At 35.9% G+C, this 8855-nt stretch overlaps 1 long non-coding RNA gene across 1 annotated transcript; it reads left to right on the top strand.

Moving 5' to 3' along the window:
- Window positions 1-4506: 4506 nt before the first annotated feature.
- Window positions 4507-5447, top strand: LOC126591536 (uncharacterized). Its single transcript, XR_007612411.1, has 3 exons — window positions 4507-4883; window positions 5005-5100; window positions 5352-5447. It is a non-coding gene; the product is annotated as an uncharacterized LOC126591536 (long non-coding RNA).
- Window positions 5448-8855: the final 3408 nt, after the last annotated feature.

Raw genomic sequence — 8855 nt, 5'->3', positions numbered from 1 at the left:
TAATCCCTAGATCGGACAAGTTTGCATCCCCTAAGGCTAAGACTAAGACGGGTTGGAAACACTTGATGCGTGTGGTTCGCTCAAAACTGCCCCTTGGCCTTGTGAGGCGATCATCAAATCTCCGTCTTAATTCCCAATACGATTCTAGTACTCGCCCTTTCCTCCAGCACCACCACTATTATCGTCAATACAATCACTACTGCTACCAGGAGCATCTGTCAACCCGAAAGAGCCTTTCGCTATCACGCACGGAAGGAGGCTGCAAGGACGGCAAACCCCTCATATTTGCTCCAAGTCCAAGCCTTTTAATGCGCAGGTCGCAAGACGAAATGAAGGGTTCACAAAGTAGCATTGCCACAGCAAATACAAGTGACCAAGATGACGTGCTTCATGAGGATCTGCATGATCATCATGTCTTGGAAGATGGGCTTCATCTTGATGAGGAAGCCTTGGGTTTGGACGACGTTTATAAGAAAATAACCAACACTACTACAGTTATAGTCAGTACTCCTACAACACTGGAACGTCATCGTCTATGTGGAGTAGACGCAGAAGCGGATAAATTTATAGAAGAATTCCATAACACATTGGCACTCGAGAGGAAGAAATCTGCTGATAAATTTTGGGCAAAATTGTCTACAACAGCACAAGAACGTCGTCAATGCGGAGTGGATGCCAAAGCCGATCAATTTATTGAAGAGTTCCGTAGAAGAATGCGAGTAGAGGAGCTTGAGAGGCAGAAATCAGCTTAGGACGTTCGGGGAATGTTGGCTCGATTGATGGCCTAGTACGTGCTATATATTTAAAATTAAGAGTTTTGGCTTGCAAGCTAATAAATTACACAAGGGGGTGGAATGTTACCCTTCATTTCTTCTTTTCTTTGCAATCAATTGGATTTAGTAATACATTATTCATGTTCAACTACTTTTTTATTAGTCAGACGATGCTTCAATTTTCGTTGTAATTTTAAGATTGTCCAGTATGATTTCTTATGATACGCATGCTTCAATTTTCGTTATAAAGATTGTCCAGTATAATTTCTTATGATACGCCTTCCTGTGATGATTAAGAGTGTTTTTATTTGATATGACAACACATTTCTCAAGAGTTTGTACCTATTGAACCTCTTCTTGTTTTGCTTAATATATGAAACAAAATATTTATGATTGCTAATACCAATTTACTCTTTTAAGTTGGAGAGCAGTAGTGATCGGATAGATGAAACTGCCATGGGCTCTTCTACTTCTTCTTCCTTGCATGTAAATACCTTATGTTTTAGGTTTTGAAACCAAACCAATAGCTTGCTTGCCCCAAATTCCAATGGGCTCCAATCCGATTGGCATCCCGGGCGGTCCACGAGTGAGCTTTTTTACCCTTGCTTGCTTCCCAAGTCTCCCCCAATGCCATTGATAGGCCCATTAAGTAATTTAATTTTCATAGATTCTAGTTTTATGATTTTCATCTTGTTCCTTCCATTTTTGGGAACTTGACAAGATTCATTATAAGTCAAAATTTGAGTCATTATGATCGCATTACATATTTCTTAATATTAAATTAGGACAATCAGAAAATTATCGACTCATGAAATATATTTGCGAGCCCCTATATTAGTTTGTATTAATTTTTCTATTTTGCAACTTTAGAATTAATAAAAACTGTTTCGGAATCGTAACTTTTAACATAGTAACCCCTTCTTACAAAAAAACATTTCTTTGTCACGCTGTGTTGAAGGAAAAAAATTGAATGCACCGGGCACTGAAACGTGCCGAACTCAATGTGTTATTATTCACACGCCCCTAAACACTTGAGCTTAGTTTGTGTTACTTTTCACACGCCTCTACACCCTAAATCTCATGGGCCTCCGCTGCTTCTGTTGCGCCTTGGGCCTTCCCAAAGGCATGAGTTTGGCTTAGGTGTGAGTTTGGGCTACGTCTCCCTCCGCTTAAACCATTAATTGTATTTATTTTATGTTTTTTTTTTTGTTAAATTTTTGTTTTTTCATACCACAACACCAAACTATCATCGTCATGTTCTACAGAATGTATTTTCATTGAAAATTTTCTTATAATCCATGTCAAAAAATTCAAAAACAAGGATATAAACCTAAATCTAAACCTAAAGGTATTTGAATCTCAATAAAGTAACATTGGAAGAAAAAATATTTAATGACAAACAAAAAAAGGAGGAAAAAAAATTAAAAAAAGGGTGAATTCTTGATTTAGTCATTGAATTATTATCTCAGTGAAAATTAGGTCCCTAAATTATGTTTTCGGTAAAATAGGTCCCTAAATTCATTGAAAACTTCTAATTTCATCCCTAGTATTATATTCAAAACTAGTTCATGCAATTTTTGTCAACTTAGGGACCTAACACTTTGTATAGGGTAATACTGTCATTTTTCAGCCTATAAGCCATTAACTTTCATATAAGTTGCGAATCTAACGTCTAATCTACACTTTAATTTCATACACTATTTCTTTCGGAAAAAAATAAGTCCTACCCTCTCAAGTGTTTCACATGCAAATCATGCTACTTGAATTGATGGAAAATTGAATAGAATAGATTCGAATCTAATATTAGGAATGTAATTGGCAGATTTTTATAATTTAAGGATTGATTTTTTTGAATAAATAGTTTAGGGACCTAATTTTCACTAAATTGATAATTCAATGACTAAATCGACAATTCACACATAAAAAAGAAAAGAAAAGAGTATGATCGTTACTTTCTTACCGAGCCTCGTTGAGGGTTGTTGCTAAAATACTAGCGACTGTCTCCAACATATGTCGCTATGTGCTGATCCCTCCTTTTCAATTTTTTTTTTCTTTTTCAGTTTATTTTTTGTTAATTTTTCTTTTATTTCTCTTACCATAACAACAAACTATCATATTCATCTTCTTCAAATATATTTTCCCATGCAAAATCTATCACAATTTATATTTAAACACTTGAAATCAATGATTTAAAACCTAAATTTAAAGATTTTTTAATCTATTTTTCAACTTTAAAAATCAATAAAAAAATAGTTCAGAGACCTAATAAACGGTAGGATCATGTCCAAATATCTTGCAATATATTTCTTCACTATGATGCAAAATATTTCCTAATGCTGTAAATTTTAATTTTTCACAAAAATTATGAGTTATAATCAACGATTTTTCAATCGATTTTGAGAACTTTTATAGCATTCGTTATAAGGCAAAGTTAGAATTATTATACTCGCACCACATGTTCCCTAAAATTAATTTAGGACATTCCCAGGATTTCGATACCTACAAATCTCTTCGGGGGCCCACTATTAGCTTTCATGATTTTTCTATTTTTAACTTTAAAAATCAATGAAAAATAGTTTCAGGACCTAATAAAAGATAAACTCACATCCAAAAGTCTTGCAACATTTTCGTTAATTCCCAGCAAAATATTTATCAAAACTAAAATTTTCAATTTTTTCACAAAAATTGTGGTTATAACCCATGTTTTTCAATTGATTTTGAGAACTTTTACAACAATCGTTATAAGCCAAAGTTAGAGTCATTCTACTCACACCACATGTTTCCTAAAATTAATTTTAGGACGTAACTCCCAAGATTTCGGACAACTACAAATCTCTTTGGGGGCTCCGCCATTATTTTTCCTATTTTCAACTATAAAAATCAATGAAAGATAGTTTCGGGACCTAGTAAAGGATAAAATCACATCCAAAGTTCTTGCAACATTTTCGTTAATTCCCACGCAAAATATTTCCTAAAACTAAAAATTTCAATTTTTTCACAAAAACTAAGAGTTACACATGTTTATAATCGATTTTAAGGACTTTTACAACATTTGTTATAAGCCAAAGTTAGAGTCATTCTACTCACACCACATGTTTCCTAAAATTAATTTAGGACATTCCCAAGATTTCGGACACTTACAAATCTATTTGGAGGCCCCAATCCCCCTTTTCAATTTCTTTTTTCTTTTACTTTTTCTTTTGTTGTAAATTTTTCTTTCATTTCTCTTACCATAACAACAAATTAACATATTCATGTGACGACATGTCCCTACTTTTCACTGGAAATTCTTTTTCATTGATGCGTTTAGACGATTTTACCCTTTCAGGACAAAAGTGGAATCTGACATGGACGTGGTTTTCGACTTTCAGTTTCATTTTCCTAGGTTCATACTAAATTAGTACTCGTCACTACGAACGCGTGAGCGTGTGTTAGACTCGAATCGGATCTGTAACGAAAAAGTTACGCTTCGTTAAAGTACATTAATTACGGGTATTTTTATATACGCGCATACAAAAATATCAGTGCTTGAAACACTGTAGGGAGGCAGATTTTGTACATTAAAAATTGTACAAAATACACCAATCCCTTCCTTAATTGGTGGATCTGGTTCCCTTCACCAATCAAATCCATCTCTACCACTCACATATCTTCCCTCTCTTACCTTACCAATCAGAAAGCAACTTTCTCTCTCTCTCTCTCTCTCTCTCTCTCTCTCTCTCTCTCTCTCTCTTCTCTTTCTCCCCTAACTCTCTTTCTCTCTGCAACCAGTATGAACCACCCTCAAACCTCATCAACGTGACCTTAAAACCACACCTTTGAACTCGTCTCACCACCATGAACATAACCATACCCTTGGATCGTGGTTTGACCGAGTTTTGGACGTCGAACTCGGAAGGTCCGACTCGGCTCAGTTTTTCCCTGATAAGTTATGAGCGAGTTACAAGTTTTTAGGAAGTCTAAAGTCCTCCACTCAACTCCCCGAGGTCTATAGTGAAGGTTTGAACGAGAAACAACCTCGAAACACAAGGTTTCGAGAAATTGGAGTTTCGATCGTACCTTTTGAGCCATTTTCAGGCCATCTCCATCCATTTTTTGGACCTCCAAAAGGTACAATAATGTTTTTCTCTTCATAAGCTTCATTTCCATATAAATTTTGTGAAAATTGGTTGAGAAATGAAGAAGATAGGAAGGTTTGAAATTTTACCCAGAAACCAGTGAAAATTTCCAGATTCCGGCTAGCTCAGACAACAGCGACCGGCGAGGACCACCAGAAAAAACGACGGAATATTCCATCAAAGTTGACGGAATATTCTAATGACGTCAGGTAACGCCGTTAAACTCTATTAGTTATTTAACGGAATATTCCTGACGGACGTCAGGGCCTTGCCTACGTGCGGTGGCGCGTGAGAGCGCGTCTGGCCTTGGCTTTGTTTTTTGTAAATTTGTGTAGGTCTTTAACGTCGAGTAGATCAATTTCATATAATTAAACCCTAGGTTTGAGCAAACTATGAGGATTTTATTTAAGTTTTCATATAGGTGTTATTAAACTAATTAAATTAGTAATTTCACATTTAGGGGAAACGTATCTCGAGGACGTACGAGGTCATGCAAGGCTTGGAGGCCTCGTTTCGACTGCGTAACTGTGAGTGAGTCATTTTTTTTATAATATATGCATACTTGCTAGTTTCCAGTTATACTTTGAAAAAGAATTTACTACGTATGCCTAGCTTAGACTAAAGTTACATGAAGTAGAGAAATGACAGAATTTAGGAGATTAATTGTTGAGCCCTATAGGTTCATAGGTATGCATGAGATACCATGATGTTATATTTACAGTTGTGATTATTACTATGTTGATTAGAGTTATCGAATCTTTGTGGCACGTCTTTATTTATGTACTCTGCTCATCATTGTTGCAGCCTAATGTTAGTACTCTGCCCAGGGCCACTCACCTTGGATCCAAATTAGGTGTTAGTTCTATCGTAAAGATTGCATTAGGCAATTCTGACTCGTATGTGACCTCGCTTCGGCGCCAATCTTCACGTGATTGTAGTACTATAGTGCATTTATTACACCCAGTCCTGTCGTACAGGTTGCGTTAGGCAACTCCAACTCGTGTGTCATCATGTGTCGATGAGCATTTGTTATGTTATGTTTACATATTACGAGATTATGTGATATTGGTCACCTTGTGCTTATTTGCGAAAACTATCCCTTATTGATTTCTTGAGACTTTGCAGGCTACGGTAAGTATTTTCTTATTATATGTAGTACGTATATTTTTGGAAACTATACTTGGTTTTACAGTGAGGGCATATAATGTTTTTGAAAAGGTTTTCGCAAAACTTATTTTCTCACCCACTCAACTTTGTTTTTCGCCCCTCCAGGTTTAGTAGATGTGCTTACGTGTAAACGAAGATTCTGGCAAATCTTAGGAGATGGTTATCTTTAATAGTATAACCCTCATCCTATTTACTATGTTGTCTTATGCTCTGACATCACGTGTAAAATGAGTTCAATCCCGCTCACCCGCGCACTCTTTTGATTAGGCACTTTTAGGTTTAAATTTATTCACATCATTTTTCCACCACACTACACTTTATAGCTTCATCACCCTCTAGGTGTTGGCCAGCACAACTTGATTCGGAGTCCAAGTGGACATTCCGGGTCGGGGTGTGTCATTCATGTTCTTTAAGATATTGTTTGGATCCAAATTTACATCATCGGCCCGTGTAATCAAGGCCTTTGAGTAAGCATAGTTCTCAACTGTCGAATGAAAAAGTGAAGATATTTTTGTTAAGGGATAATATTATGGTTTTATCATAATAATCTTTTAATATGAATTATCTTGACATATTCTTAAACGAGATAAATATGATGCAGATTATATCCCCAAACAAGCGGTACAATTCAAATTGATGTGGATATTTGGCATGTGGACGTGTGGTTTGGATCAGTTTTGGTTGACAGATATGCACGACATCAGATAATGAAGCATGCAAGATGTGATATTATCCATTTAAACATGGTGATAATAAAAAATGAATTTGAAGTTCATGATGCATGCAGCAGTTTTGGGAAAAGATGATGAAAGCCTATGAAAGCTAGGTTTTTGGTGATGATGTGGTGATGTGATAAGCCAAGGATTTGATGGTGATGGAGTTATGATAAGAAGCCTAGGTAGGCTAGGTCTTTGATCATGATGGGATAAACCTAGATGGGTTTTTATTTAAAAGTCAGCCACACAGATCATTTCATTCTGAAGTTAGAGTTGCAATTGGACTCCACAATTATCTAGCCGTGTCAAGCAAATATCAACCTTATAAATACAAGGCATTGTGCAACGTAAAAAGGGACCTCAAATTCAACACACAAGCTGCCTTGTGCAAACCCTCGCTCTACGCGAAACTTCTCAACAACTTTAAGATTTTTACTTTCTTTTTCCGCCAACATACCTTCAGTTTGGATAAACAGCACTGTGGAGGCAACCGGCGAACATCTTCAGTTTGGATAAACAGCACTATTGCCGTAGAATCAACCGACCATGAAGCACCTTCAGTTTGGATAAACAGCACTGCAACAGGGTCGACTGGTTATCTATCTAAGTCTCGATCGAGAAGGATTTTCAGATCCTTATTGGCAGAGGTCATCTCATCAGCCTGCTCGACGAAGTGAGGTGTTACTAGGGCTTGGCACATCGAACGTCGCGTTGTTTATGATTGGGTATTCGCAAGTAGGTTTTAGAGTTCAACATTCTGACGGCCGAACCACTTTCACAATCAAGACGTACATTTGTTTTGAGTATTTATGTCCCTATACTCTGGTGTCGATTCAGCGTGCTTATACTCTCACGAACATAATCACCGTGACCGAATCCGGCACCGACGATTTGTGAACTTCGCAGAACTAACAACCTTGTCTTCAAGCTCCAGAACCCGAAGGCCGAGAGTGTTCCTTCCTCAGCCTCAATCGTAAGATCGAGAAGTCAGCCGTGTGCTCAACGCAACATCAACAAATTTTACTCTTTGGCCGAGCTCGGCCGACGAGTTGGCATGCCCCGCATACAACCGAATGACGTGGTTAGCTTACTAATTGCTCGGCCTACGCATCACGTAGGTTTAGTAGTTTTTAGGATCAACATATATATTTTTCCATTTAAACACTTGAAATCAACGATTTATAAGCCAAAGTTAGAGTCATTCTACTCACACCAGATGTTTCCTAAAATTAATTTAGGACATTCCTAAGATTTCGGACACTTACAAATCTCTTTACAGGTCCCCCTTTTCAATTTCTTTTTTCTTTTTCAGTTTTTTTTAATTTTTAATTTTTAGTATTTTTGTATTTTTGTAAATTTTTCTTTTATTTCTCTTACCATAATAACAAATTATCATATTCATGTTCTTCAAGATATATTTTTCCATTTAAACACTTGAAATCAATGATTTATAAGCCAAGGTATTCTACTCACACCACATGTTTCCTAAAATTAATTTAGGACATTCTCAAGATTTCGGACACCTACAAATCTCTTTGGAGGCCCCAATCCCCCTTTTCAATTTATTTTTTCTTTTTCAGATTTTTTTTAAATTTTCTTTTATTTCTCTTACCATAATAAAAAATTATCATACTCATGTTATTCAAGATATATTTTTCCATTTAAACACTTGCAATCAACTAGTTAAAACCTAAATTTAAAGATACTTTTCTATTTTTCAACTTTAAAAATCAATAAAAAATAGTTCCGGAACCTAATAAACGGTATGATCACGTCCAAAAGTCTTGCAATATTTTCATTAACTCCGAGGCAAAATATTTTTAAAGCTAAAAATTTTAAATTTTTCACAAAAACTATGATTTATAACTCACAGTTTTTTCCAATCGATTTGGAAATACATTATTCATGTCTAACTACTTTTTGATTAGTCAGACAATGCTTCAATAAGAAACAAATTGCTGTGAAAAAATTTTAGGAGTGTTTTCTTATGATATCTTAAGATATGACAACACATTGCTCAAGAGTTTGTAGTCGTGATTGGATAGATGAAACTGCCATGGGCTCTTCTACTTCTTCTTCCT

Source organism: Malus sylvestris, chromosome 11 (assembly GCF_916048215.2).
Source record: "Malus sylvestris chromosome 11, drMalSylv7.2, whole genome shotgun sequence".
In the NCBI taxonomy this organism is placed as follows: Eukaryota; Viridiplantae; Streptophyta; class Magnoliopsida; order Rosales; family Rosaceae; genus Malus; species Malus sylvestris.
Note: the sequence above shows the minus strand (reverse complement) of the source record. Positions and strands in the feature narration are given on the sequence as shown.